The sequence below is a fragment of the Pleurodeles waltl genome, chromosome 2_1 (assembly GCF_031143425.1).
Source record: "Pleurodeles waltl isolate 20211129_DDA chromosome 2_1, aPleWal1.hap1.20221129, whole genome shotgun sequence".
NCBI classification, from domain to species: Eukaryota; Metazoa; Chordata; class Amphibia; order Caudata; family Salamandridae; genus Pleurodeles; species Pleurodeles waltl.
In genome coordinates, this window is record NC_090438.1 from 40259658 (window position 1) to 40272422 (window position 12765).

Here is a 12765-nt window from a genome sequence, read left to right on the forward strand (position 1 = left end):
AGTACACTTCTTTAATTTGAAGGGGAGAGTACTGGGACTTCTTTAATTTGAAGGGGAAAGTACACTTCCTTAATTTGAAGGGGAGAGTACACTTCTTTAATTTGAAGGGAGGAGAGTACCGGCACTTCTTTAATTTGAAGGGGGGAGGGTACCGGCACTTCTTTAATTTGAAGGTAGGAGTACACTTCTTTAATTTGAATGGAAGAGTATCTGCACGTAATTTGAATGGGGGAGTACCGGCACTTAATTAATTTGAAGGGTAGAGTACAGTTAATTTGAAGGGAAGAGTACAGTTCATTTAAAGGGAAGAGTACTGGCACTTCTTTATTTGAAGAGGCGTGTACCTGCACTTCTTTAATTTAAAGGGGATAAGATCTGCACTTCTTTAATTTGAAGAGGAGAATACCTGCACTTCTTTAATTTGAAGGGGAGACTCTCTGCACTTCTTTAATTTGAAGGGGAGGATACCTGCACTTCTTTAATTTGAAGGGGGGAGAGTACCAGCACTTCTTTAATTTGAAGGGGGGTGAGTACCAGCACTTCTTTAATTTGAAGGGGGGAGAGTACTGGCACTTCTTCAATTTGAAGGGGAGAGTATCAGCACTTTTTCAATTTGAAGGGGACGGTACCTGCACGCCTTTAATTTGAAGGGTATCTGCACTTCTTTAATTTGAAGGGGAGAGTAACTGTGCTTCTTTAATTTGAAGGGGAGAGTACCAGCACTTCATTATTTGATGGGGAGAGTACCGGCACTTCATCAATTTGAAGGGGGTAGTATCGGCACTTCAATAATTTGAAGGGGAGAGTACACTTGTTTAAATTGAATGGGAGAGTACTTGCACTTCTTTAATTTAAAGGGGAGAGTACCTGCACTTCTTTAATTTGAGAGGGAGAGTACCTGTACTTCTTTAATTTGAAGGGGAGAGCATGGGCACTTTAATTTGAAGGGGAGAGTGCACTTCTTTAATTTGAAGTGCAGAGTATCTACACTTCATTAATTTGAAGGGGAGAGGATCTGCAGCTGTTTAATTTGCAGAGGAGAGTACCTGTACTTCTTTACTTTGAAGGGGATAGTACCTGCACTTCTTTCATTTGAAGGAGAGAGTACATTTTTTTAATTTGAATGGGGGAGTACCTGCACTTAATTAATTTGAAGGGGAGTGTGCAGTTAATTAATTTGAAGGGAAGAGAACTGGCACTTCTTTAATTTGAAGAGGCGCGTACCTGCACTTCTTTAATTTGAAGGGGAGAGGATCTGCACTTCTTTAATTTGAAGGGGAGAATACCTGCACATCTTTAATTTGAAGGGGAGAGTAACTGCACTTCTTTAATTTGAAGGGGGGAGAGTACCAGCACTTCTTTAATTTGAAGGAGGTAGGGTACCGACACTTCTTTAATTTGAAGGTAGGAGTACACTTCTTTAATTTGAAGGGAAAAGTTTCTGCACGTAATTAATTTGAATGGGGGAGTACCTGCACTTAATTCATTTGAAGGGGAGTGTGCAGTTAATTAATTTGAAGGGAAGAGAACTGGCACTTCTTTAATTTGAAGAGGCGCATACCTGCACTTCTTTAATTTGAAGGGGAGACTCTCTGCACTTCTTTAATTTGAAGGGGAGACTCTCTGCACTTCTTTAATTTGAGGGGGAGGATACCTGCACTTCTTTAATTTGAAGGGGGGAGAGTACCAGCACTTCTTTAATTTGAAGGGGGGGGGGGGGGGGGGGAGTACCGGCACGTCTTCAATTTGAAGGGGAGAGTATCGGCACTTTTTCAATTTTAAGGGGACGGTACCTGCACGCCTTTAATTTGAAGGGTATCTGCACTTCTTTTATTTGAAGGGGAGAGTAACTGCGCTTCTTTAATTTGAAAGGGAGAGTACCAGCACTATCATTATTTGATGGGGAGAGTACCGGCACTTCATTAATTTGAAGGGGGTAGTATCGGCACTTCATTAATTTGAAGGGGAGAGTACACTTCTTTAAATTGAATGGGAGAGTACTTGCACTTTAATTTGAAGGGGAGAGTACCGGCACTTCTTTAATTTGAAGGGGATAGTACTGGGACTTCTTTAATTTGATGGGGAGAGTGCAGTTCTTTAATTTGAAGGGGAGAGTACACTTCTTTAATTTGAAGGGGAGAGTACTGAGACTTCTTTAATTTGATGGGGAGAGTGCAGTTCTTTAATTTGAAGGGGAGAGTGCAGTTCTTTAATTTGAAGGGGAGAGTACACTTCTTTAATTTGAAGGGGAGAGTACTGGGACTTCTTTAATTTGAAGGGGAAAGTACACTTCTTTAATTTGAAGGGGAGAGTACACTTCTTTAATTTGAAGGGAGGAGAGTACCGGCACTTCTTTAATTTGAAGGGGGGAGGGTACCGGCACTTCTTTAATTTGAAGGTAGGAGTACACTTCTTTAATTTGAATGGAAGAGTATCTGCACGTAATTTGAATGGGGGAGTACCGGCACTTAATTAATTTGAAGGGGAGAGTACAGTTAATTTGAAGGGAAGAGTACAGTTCATTTAAAGGGAAGAGTACTGGCACTTCTTTATTTGAAGAGGAGAATACCTGCACTTCTTTAATTTGAAGGGGAGACTCTCTGCACTTCTTTAATTTGAAGGGGAGGATACCTGCACTTCTTTAATTTGAAGGGGGGAGAGTACCAGCACTTTTTCAATTTGAAGGGGACGGTACCTGCACGCCTTTAATTTGAAGGGTATCTGCACTTCTTTAATTTGAAGGGGAGAGTAACTGCGCTTCTTTAATTTGAAGGGGAGAGTACCAGCACTTCATTATTTGATGGGGAGAGTACCGGCACTTCATCAATTTGAAGGGGGTAGTATCGGCACTTCATTAATTTGAAGGGGAGAGTACACTTCTTTAAATTGAATGGGAGAGTACTTGCACTTCTTTAATTTAAAGGGGAGAGTTCCTGCACTTCTTTAATTTGAGAGGGAGAGTACCTGTACTTCTTTAATTTGAAGGGGAGAGCATGGGCACTTTAATTTGAAGGGGAGAGTGCACTTCTTTAATTTGAAGTGCAGAGTATCTACACTTCATTAATTTGAAGGGGAGAGGATCTGCAGCTGTTTAATTTGCAGAGGAGAGTACCTGTACTTCTTTACTTTGAAGGGGATAGTACCTGCACTTCTTTAATTTGAAGGAGAGAGTACATTTTTTTAATTTGAATGGGGGAGTACCTGCACTTAATTAATTTGAAGGGGAGTGTGCAGTTAATTAATTTGAAGGGAAGAGAACTGGCACTTCTTTAATTTGAAGAGGCGCGTACCTGCACTTCTTTAATTTGAAGGGGAGAGGATCTGCACTTCTTTAATTTGAAGGGGAGAATACCTGCACATCTTTAATTTGAAGGGGAGAGTAACTGCACTTCTTTAATTTGAAGGGGGGAGAGTACCAGCACTTCTTTAATTTGAAGGAGGTAGGGTACCTACACTTCTTTAATTTGAAGGTAGGAGTACACTTCTTTAATTTGAAGGGAAAAGTTTCTGCACGTAATTAATTTGAATGGGGGAGTACCTGCACTTAATTCATTTGAAGGGGAGTGTGCAGTTAATTAATTTGAAGGGAAGAGAACTGGCACTTCTTTAATTTGAAGGGGAGAGGATCTGCACTTCTTTAATTTGAAGGGGAGACGATCTGCACTTCTTTAATTTGAAGGGGAGACGATCTGCACTTCTTTAATTTGAAGTGGAGAATACCTGCACTTCTTTAATTTGAAGGGGAGAATACCTGCACATCTTTAATTTGAAGGGGAGAATACCTGCACTTCTTTAATTTGAAGGGGAGAGTGCAGTTAATTAATTTGAAGGGAAGAGAACTGGCACTTCTTTAATTTGAAGAGGTGCATACCTGCACTTCTTTAATTTGAAGGGGAGAGGATCTGCACTTTTTTAAGGGGAGACGATCTGCACTTCTTTAATTTGAAGGGGAGAATACCTGCACATCTTTAATTTGAAGGGGAGAATACCTGCACTTCTTTAATTTGAAGAGGAGAGTGCAGTTAATTAATTTGAAGGGAAGAGAACTGGCACTTCTTTAATTTGAAGAGGTGCATACCTGCACTTCTTTAATTTGAAGGGGAGACTATCTGCACTTCTTTAATTTGAAGGGGAGAATACCTGCACATCTTTAATTTGAAGGGGAGAATACCTGCACTTCTTTAATTTGAAGGGGAGAGTGCAGTTAATTAATTTGAAGGGAAGAGAACTGGCACTTCTTTAATTTGAAGGGGAGAGGATCTGCACTTCTTTAATTTGAAGGGGAGACGATCTGCACTTCTTTAATTTGAAGGGGAGAATACCTGCACTTCTTTAATTTGAAGGGGAGAATACCTGCACATCTTTAATTTGAAGGGGAGAATACCTGCACTTCTTTAATTTGAAGGGGAGAGTGTAGTTAATTAATTTGAAGGGAAGAGAACTGGCACTTCTTTAATTTGAAGAGGCGCACACCTGCACTTCTTTAATTTGAAGGGGAGAGGATCTGCACTTCTTTAATTTGAAGGGGGGAGGGTACCGGCACTTCTTTAATTTGAAGGGTACCGGCACTTCTTTAATTTGAAGGGTGGAGGGTACCGGCACTTCTTTAATTTGAAGGGTGGAGGGTACCGGCACTTCTTTAATTTGAAGGGTGGAGGGTACCGGCACTGCTTTAATTTGAAGGGTGGAGGGTACCGGCACTGCTTTAATTTGAAGGGTGGAGGGTACCGGCACTGCTTTAATTTGAAGGGTGGAGGGTACCGGCACTGCTTTAATTTGAAGGGTGGAGGGTACCGGCACTGCTTTAATTTGAAGGGTGGAGGGTACCGGCACTGCTTTAATTTGAAGAGGGGAGGGTACCGGCACTTCTTTCATTTGAAGGGGAGAGTACCTCCACTTCTTTCATTTGAAGGGGAGAGTACCAGCATTTCAATTTGAAGGGGAGAGTACCAGCATTTCAATTTGAAGGGGAGAGTACCATCATTTCTTTAATTTGAAGGGGAGAGTATCAGCATTTCTTTAATGTGAAGGGGAGAGTATCAGCATTTCTTTAATTTGAAGGGGACAGTACCAGCACTTCTTTAATTTGAAGGGCCAGCACTTCTTTAATTTGAAGGGGACAGTATCTGCACTTCTTTAATTTGAAGGGAACAGTATCTGCACTTCTTTAATTTGAAGGGGAGGGTTCCGTTATTTAATTTGAAGGGGAGAGTATCTGCACTTCTTTAATTTGAAGGGGAGAGTACTGGGACTTCTTTAATTTGATGGGGAGAGTGCAGTTCTTTAATTTGAAGGGGAGAGTGCAGTTCTTTAATTTGAAGGGGAGAGTACTGGGACTTCTTTAATTTGAAGGGGAAAGTACACTTCTTTAATTTGAAGGGGAGAGTACACTTCTTTTAATTTCAAGGGAGGAGAGTACCGGCACTTCTTTAATTTGAAAGGGGGAGGGTACCGGCACTTCTTTAATTTGAAGGTAGGAGTACACTTCTTTAATTTGAAGAGAAGAGTATCTGGACGTAATTAATTTGAATGGGGGAGTACCGGCACTTAATTAATTTGAAGGGGAGAGTACACTTCTTTAATTTGAAGGGGAGAGTACCTGCACTTCTTTAATTTGAAGGGGAGAGTACAGTTAATTTGAAGGGAAGAGTATTGGCACTTCATTTTGAAGGGGAGAGAACCAGCACTTCTTTAATGTGAAGGGGAGAGTAGCAGCACTTCTTTAATTTGAAGGGGAGAGTACCAGCACTTCTTTAATTTGAAGGGGAGAGTACCAGCACTTCTTTAATTTGAAGGGGAGAGTACCAGCACTTCTTTAATTTGAAGGGAAGAGTACCAGCACTTCTTTAATTTGAAGGGGAGAGTACCGGCACTCCTTTAATTTGAAGGGGAGAGTACTGGCACTTTTTTAATTTGAAGGGGACAGTATCTGCACTTCTTTATTTTGAAGGTGAGGGTTCAGTTATTTAATTTGAAGGTGAGATTACTGGCACTTCTTTATTTTGAAGGGGAGAGTATGAGCACTTAATTTGAAGGAGAGAGTACACTTCTTTAATTTGAAGGGGAGAGTATCCGCACTTCTTTAATTTGAAAGGGAGAGTACCGGGACTTCTTTAATTTGAAGGGGAGAGTATCTGCACTTCTTTAATTTGAAGGGGAGAGACTGGGACTTCTTTAATTTGAAGGGGAGAGTACCGGGACTTCTTTAATTTGAAGGGGAGAGTGCAGTTCTTTAATTTGAAGGGGAGAGTACTGGCACTTCTTTATTTTGAAGGGGAAAGTATGAGCACTTCTTTATTTTGAAGGGGAAAGTATGAGCACTTCTTTATTTTGAAGGGGAGAGTATGAGCACTTCTTTATTTTGAAGGGGAGAGTATGAGCCTTCTTTAATTTGAAGGGGAGAATACACTTCTTTAATTTGAAGGGGAGAGTATCTGCACTTCTTTAATTTGAAGGGGAGAGTATGAGAACTTCTTTAATTTGAAGGGGAGAGTATGAACACTTTATTTTGAAGGGGAGAGTATGAGCACTTCTTTAATTTGAAGGGGAGAGTACCAGAACGTCTTTAATTTGAAAGGGAGAATACATTTGTTTAATTTGAAAGGGAGAGTACTGGGCCTTCTTTAATTTGAAAGGGAGAGTACTGGGCCTTCTTTAATTTGAAGGGGAGGGTACCGGGATTTATTTAATTTGAAGGGGAGAGTGCAGTCCTGTAATTTGAAGGGGAGAGTGCAGTCCTGTAATTTGAAGGGGAGAGTGCAGTCCTGTAATTTGAAGGGGAGAGTACAGTTCTCTAATTTGAAGTGGAGAGTACAGTTCTCTAATTTGAAGTGGAGAGTACAGTTCTCTAATTTGAAGTGGAGAGTACAGTTCTCTAATTTGAAGGGGAGAGTACAGTTCTCTAATTTGAAGGGGAGAGTACAGTTCTCTAATTTGAAGGGGTTCTCTAATTTGAAGGGGAGAGTACAGTTCTTTAATTTGAAGGGGAGAGTACAGTTCTTTAATTTGAAGGGGAGAGTGCAGTTCTTTAATTTGAAGGGGAGAGAACCGGCACTTCCTTATTTTGAAGGGGATAGTATGAGCACTTAATTAATTTGAAGGGGGGAGTATACTTCTTTAATTTGAAGGGGAGAGTATCTGCACTTCTTAAATTTGAAGAGGAGAGTATCTGCACTTCTTAAATTTGAAGGGGAGAGTATCTGCACTTCTTTAATTTGAAGGGGAGAGTATCTGCACTTCTTTAATTTGAAGGGGAGAGTACACTTCTTTAATTTGAAGGGGAGAGTACCAGCACTTCTTTAATTTGAAGGGGAGAGTATCTGCACTTCTTTAATTTGAAGGGGAGAGTATCTGCACTTCTTTAATTTGAAGGGGAGAGTACACTTCTTTAATTTGAAGGGGAGAGTACCAGCACTTCTTTAATTTGAAGGGGAGAGAACCGGCACTTCTTTAATTTGAAGGGGAGAGAACCGGCACTTCCTTATTTTGAAGGGGATAGTATGAGCACTTAATTAATTTGAAGGGGGGAGTATACTTCTTTAATTTGAAGGGGAGAGTATCTGCACTTCTTAAATTTGAAGGGGATAGTATCTGCACTTCTTTAATTTGAAGGGGAAAGTATCTGCACTTCTTTAATTTGAAGGGGAGAGTACACTTCTTTAATTTGAAGGGGAAAGTATAAGCACTTCTTTAATTTGAAGGGGAGAGTACGCATCTTTAATTTGAAGGGGAGAGTATCTGCACTTCTTTAATTTGAAGGGGAGAGTATCTGCACTTCTTTAATTTGAAGGGGAGTGTACCAGAACTACTTTAATTTGAAGGGGAGAGTATCTGCACTTCTTTAATTTGAAGGAGAGTGTACCAGAACTACTTTAATTTGAAGGGGAGAGTATCTGCACTTCTTTAATTTGAAGGAGAGTGTACCAGAACTACTTTAATTTGAAGGGGAGCGGATCTGCACTTCTCAGCACTATTGCAGAACATTACAATGGATCAGTAGCAGAACTTCTCAGGAGCAAGCAGGTACTTTAGTGAGTACCCGCACTTCTACATGTTTGCATCACGAGGCTCGTGATCATTGCACTCCTGCCCCACCCAGTCCCCCTCTTCTGACCTGCACCACACAGAACTAGCTGGTGCGTTTTTAGGGTCAAGCACGCAAAGCGCTCCGTCCCTGGTGTGATCTCTCTGTGGGTTTTTTGCCCCGCCCATGTCAAGCCCGTCAGTTTGGTTGGTTCGTTGGCCTACCTTTTAAAATCCGATGGTTTCATTGGTGAAAGACATGCCCAGGTCATGCCTTTTCCAGTGTTTAGCCCGCCTCAAGCGCACTGGCCAACTACTGAAAACATGCGAGGCTGTGTTTTCTGCATGGTTTCTACACTACATTTTCTTTTTGTTTCGTAGGCAGCGTGATCTCGCTGGGCATTAGTCCAGGGCTTTGCATGACATCGACCCTGTTACATGGATATTTGCATTTCTGCCGGTTGCATGGATATTTGCACTTCTGCCGGTTACATGGATATTTGCACTTCTGCCGGTTACATGGATATTTGCACTTTTGCCAATAGGTTTCACTGCGAGCAAACTTCTGTTTCCTTTTGTTTGTTTGCTTTGCGCTCATGGCGGCTGTCGGTTCGCTTATGTGAAACTCTTTTACTTTTCAGTTTATGTGGCAAGAAAAGTCAGGTTAGGAGATTACAACGCTAATAACTTTAACTCGAGTAAACACGAGACCCATTGCATTGCAAATGCTTGCTTAGATAGCGTTTAATATTGTAGCCTCTTTCCAAGCGCTGCAGGGTTTGGCTAAGATGGGAACGGAGACGCAGACACAGCGGACAGAAGCCCGATTGGCTCTTTCTGAGCCTGCAGTGAAGCCGAGAGACTGCCCCCTCCTGTGCTGAGTGAGAGGGACCCTATTGTGACCGCTTTGTTTATGTTTTACTGTACTTTGGTACCCAAGCTCAGGTCATTCACGTCTCGTCATTCCCCTCCACTCTCCCTCGCATCGCTAGAGGAAACTAAGTAATTTCAGTAATTTTGCCACACTCCTTTTGCACTAAATTACCGAAAATTGCACAATCCTATCCGTTCGCGTAATTATGAATCATTTGGCACAAAATCCCAGCACAGGAACAATGAACTTCGCCAGCGGCTGCTGGTCACGTGCTGCTGCATAGAGCGCAGATTGCATCATCGGGTCTATTTTATTTTTTTCTACAGAAAGAGGGTGTCTGAGTGCTAAGTAGCTTAACGATACACCTGCTGCAGAAGCCCAGGTTCTGTCTACTGGCCTCAGGCTCTCATCCTTCAGAGTGCGATAAAAGTAGCAGCCTGGATGCTCTTAATGAGATTTGATTAGCACTTTGGCTGGCAGACGTCACACTGAAGATCGATGGGGCGATACCCAAGCCCTTGTTCTATCCACCTCCGACTTGCTTTAGTTATTTCGTTTTGCTTCAGCCCAGATACAATTTTGAGTTTGCAGAGTGGCACAAATAAAGTTTACTTTGAGAATGACAATTGAACCTACACACTTTGTATTTGTCCATTTTTTGGTAGGTCTGGCATTAGCAAAGATCTGTAGATTTATTTACTAAAACTACATGTATGAGATATTTATTTTAGGGACTTTCAGCCAGACCTCTTCATCCACCGGTTGCATACAGCATTTGGGGGGTTCAGTCCACTTCATCCACTGGCTAGCTTCACTGTGAGTGGTGGACATCCTGCCTTCCGCAAGGAGCTCATCTACACAAAAATAGTTCGCTTAAGTGTCAAGGAATACTAGGGCAACGTATTCTAGAAAATCAAAAAATAGTTCTGTTTTTAAACATTTTTTTCAAGTTGGACCAGGGCCAGCGAGCTTTCCCAGTAGTGATGTTTTGAAAAGGCAAAACAGAACAAGCAATTTAAAACCACAATGCTGTTAGCCAACAGCAGATATGTTGGCTTTTCAAATGCTTGTTTTTATCTTAGCACTATCTATTATATATAGAGAGTGATATATAGTTTTAATACAAACGTTAATGTGGAAACTTCTTTGCGTTGAATATCAAGTGTATACAACAGTAACCACATTTCTACATTCATGTCAAATGTCTGGTATTTTTTTGAATTTTTAAATTAAAATGGTTTACCCACATGTATTAAACAGAATTGAATGAACAATGCAGTAGGACTCTGGAATGTAAAGCTCTTTTGTTACCGATGGGTTTTAAAGTTTTTTTTTTTTTTTTTTAATATTCCAAATGCATATTTAAATCAACACGGTGAAATGTCGACTTGACTTCTGTCTCCTTGGTCTGAGTAAATAATATTTTTGTCCAGCTCTACATAGCCGTAGTACTCCGCCGACTCGCGAAATGTTAAAAAGAAGCCAGCATTGTCTGGCCAGGTCCCACCGGCCGCCCTCTGTCCAGTCCTGCCCTTTCTTGCCCCCTGTATTAAGTTTGTCCTATTTTTAGCCCGTCCTGAACTGCAGGAAGTATTCCTGGTCCCGGGTCCACCCTCGGCACAGTCTTAGAAAGCTGTGCATGGTAGAATGTGCTGAGCTGGTGCTTTCCACCAGCGCCTGAGATTCCCTGGGCAGCAGGCACGTCTTCAGTCATGGGTGCAAGACTGGCAGGGGCTCTGCCCCAGCGCCCTGTCCTGTACTGTCCAAGTGTTCGACCCATACTGGCTCCCAGCTGCAGTGTCTGGCGAAAGCATTAGCCCCAGCCCAAATATGTGTGACACATTCTAGGCTTTTACTTAAAGAAGGGAAGCAATGCAGCTCTAATAGGGCCCTGCTGGAGTCCCCCATGTACAGGGCACTGCTCCTTCTACACTTACAGGGCTCTTATGCACCGCTGGTCCTGTGATTACAACAGGGCTCTGCTGGGGTCCCCCATGTACAGGGCACGTCTCCTTCTACACTTACAGGGCTCTTATGCACTGCTGGCCCTATGATTCCAACAGGGCACTGCTGGGGTCCTGCTGCATGTACTGGGCACTGCGCCTTCTACACTTACAGGGCTCTTATGCACCGCTGGTCCTGTGATTACAACAGGGCTCTGCTGGGGCCCTGCTGCATGTACTGGGCACTGTGCCTTCTACACTTACAGGGCTCTTATGCACCGCTGGTCCTGTGATTACAACAGGGCTCTGCTGGGGTCCCCCATGTACAGGGCACGTCTCCTTCTACACTTACAGGGCTCTTATGCACTGCTGGCCCTATGATTCCAACAGGGCACTGCTGGAGTCCTGCTGCATGTACTGGGCACTGCGCCTTCTACACTTACAGGGCTCTTATGCACCGCTGGTCCTGTGATTACAACAGGGCTCTGCTGGGGTCCCCCATGTACAGGGCACGTCTCCTTCTACACTTACAGGGCTCTTATGCACCACTGGCCCTATGATTCCAACAGGGCTCTGCTGGGGTCCCCCATGTACAGGGCACTGCGCCTTCTACACTTACAGGGCTCTTATGCACCGCTGGTCCTGTGATTACAACAGGGCTCTGCTGGGGTCCCCCATGTACAGGGCACGTCTCCTTCTACACTTACAGGGCTCTTATGCACCACTGGCCCTATGATTCCAACAGGGCTCTGCTGGGGTCCCCCATGTACAGGGCACGTCTCCTTCTACACTTACAGGGCTCTTATGCACCGCTGGTCCTGTGATTACAACAGGGCTCTGCTGGGGCCCTGCTGCATGTACAGGGCACTGCGCCTTCTACACTTGCAGGGCTCTTATGCACCACTGGCCCTATGATTCCAACAGGGCTCTGCTGGGGTCCCCCATGTACAGGGCACGTCTCCTTCTACACTTACAGGGCTCTTATGCACCGCTGGTCCTGTGATTACAACAGGGCTCTGCTGGGGCCCTGCTGCATGTACTGGGCACTGTGCCTTCTACACTTAAAGGGCTCTTATGCACCGCTGGTCCTGTGATTACAACAGGGCTCTGCTGGGGTCCCCCATGTACAGGGCACGTCTCCTTCTACACTTACAGGGCTCTTATGCACCGCTGGTCCTGTGATTCCAACAGGGCTCTGCTGGCGTCCCCCATGTACAGGGCACGTCTCCTTCTACACTTACAGGGCTCTTATGCACTGCTGGCCCTATGATTCCAACAGGGCACTGCTGGGGTCCTGCTGCATGTACTGGGCACTGCGCCTTCTACACTTACAGGGCTCTTATGCACCGCTGGTCCTGTGATTCCAACAGGGCTCTGCTGGGGTCCCCCATGTACAGGGCACGTCTCCTTCTACACTTACAGGGCTCTTATGCACCACTGGTCCTATGATTCCAACAGGGCTCTGCTGGGGTCCCCCATGTACAGGGCACTGCGCCTTCTACACTTACAGGGCTCTTATGCACCGCTGGTCCTGTGATTACAACAGGGCTCTGCTGGGGCCCTGCTGCATGTACAGGGCACTGCGCCTTCTACACTTGCAGGGCTCTTATGCACCACTGGCCCTATGATTCCAACAGGGCTCTGCTGGGGTCCCCCATGTACAGGGCACGTCTCCTTCTACACTTACAGGGCTCTTATGCACCGCTGGTCCTGTGATTACAACCGGGCTCTGCTGGGGCCCTGCTGCATGTACAGGGCACGTCTCCTTCTACACTTACAAGGCTCTTATGCCAGTTTTTGCACTGCTGGCCCTATAATTGCAACAAGGCACTGCTGGGCTGGCCCTATAATTGCAACAGGGCACTGCTGGGGACCTCTGGCCTTACACCATACTGCAGGAGGAAGCGTACACTGCTGGGGTCTAAC

The 12765-nt window shown here is 44.0% G+C and overlaps 1 protein-coding gene across 3 annotated transcripts in view; it reads left to right on the forward strand.

Annotated features, from left to right (window-relative positions):
• Positions 1–12765, forward strand: part of LOC138260904 (sestrin-3-like) — a 90992-nt gene that overhangs the window by 43211 nt on the left and 35016 nt on the right. The gene's annotated exons all lie outside the window — the stretch shown is intronic.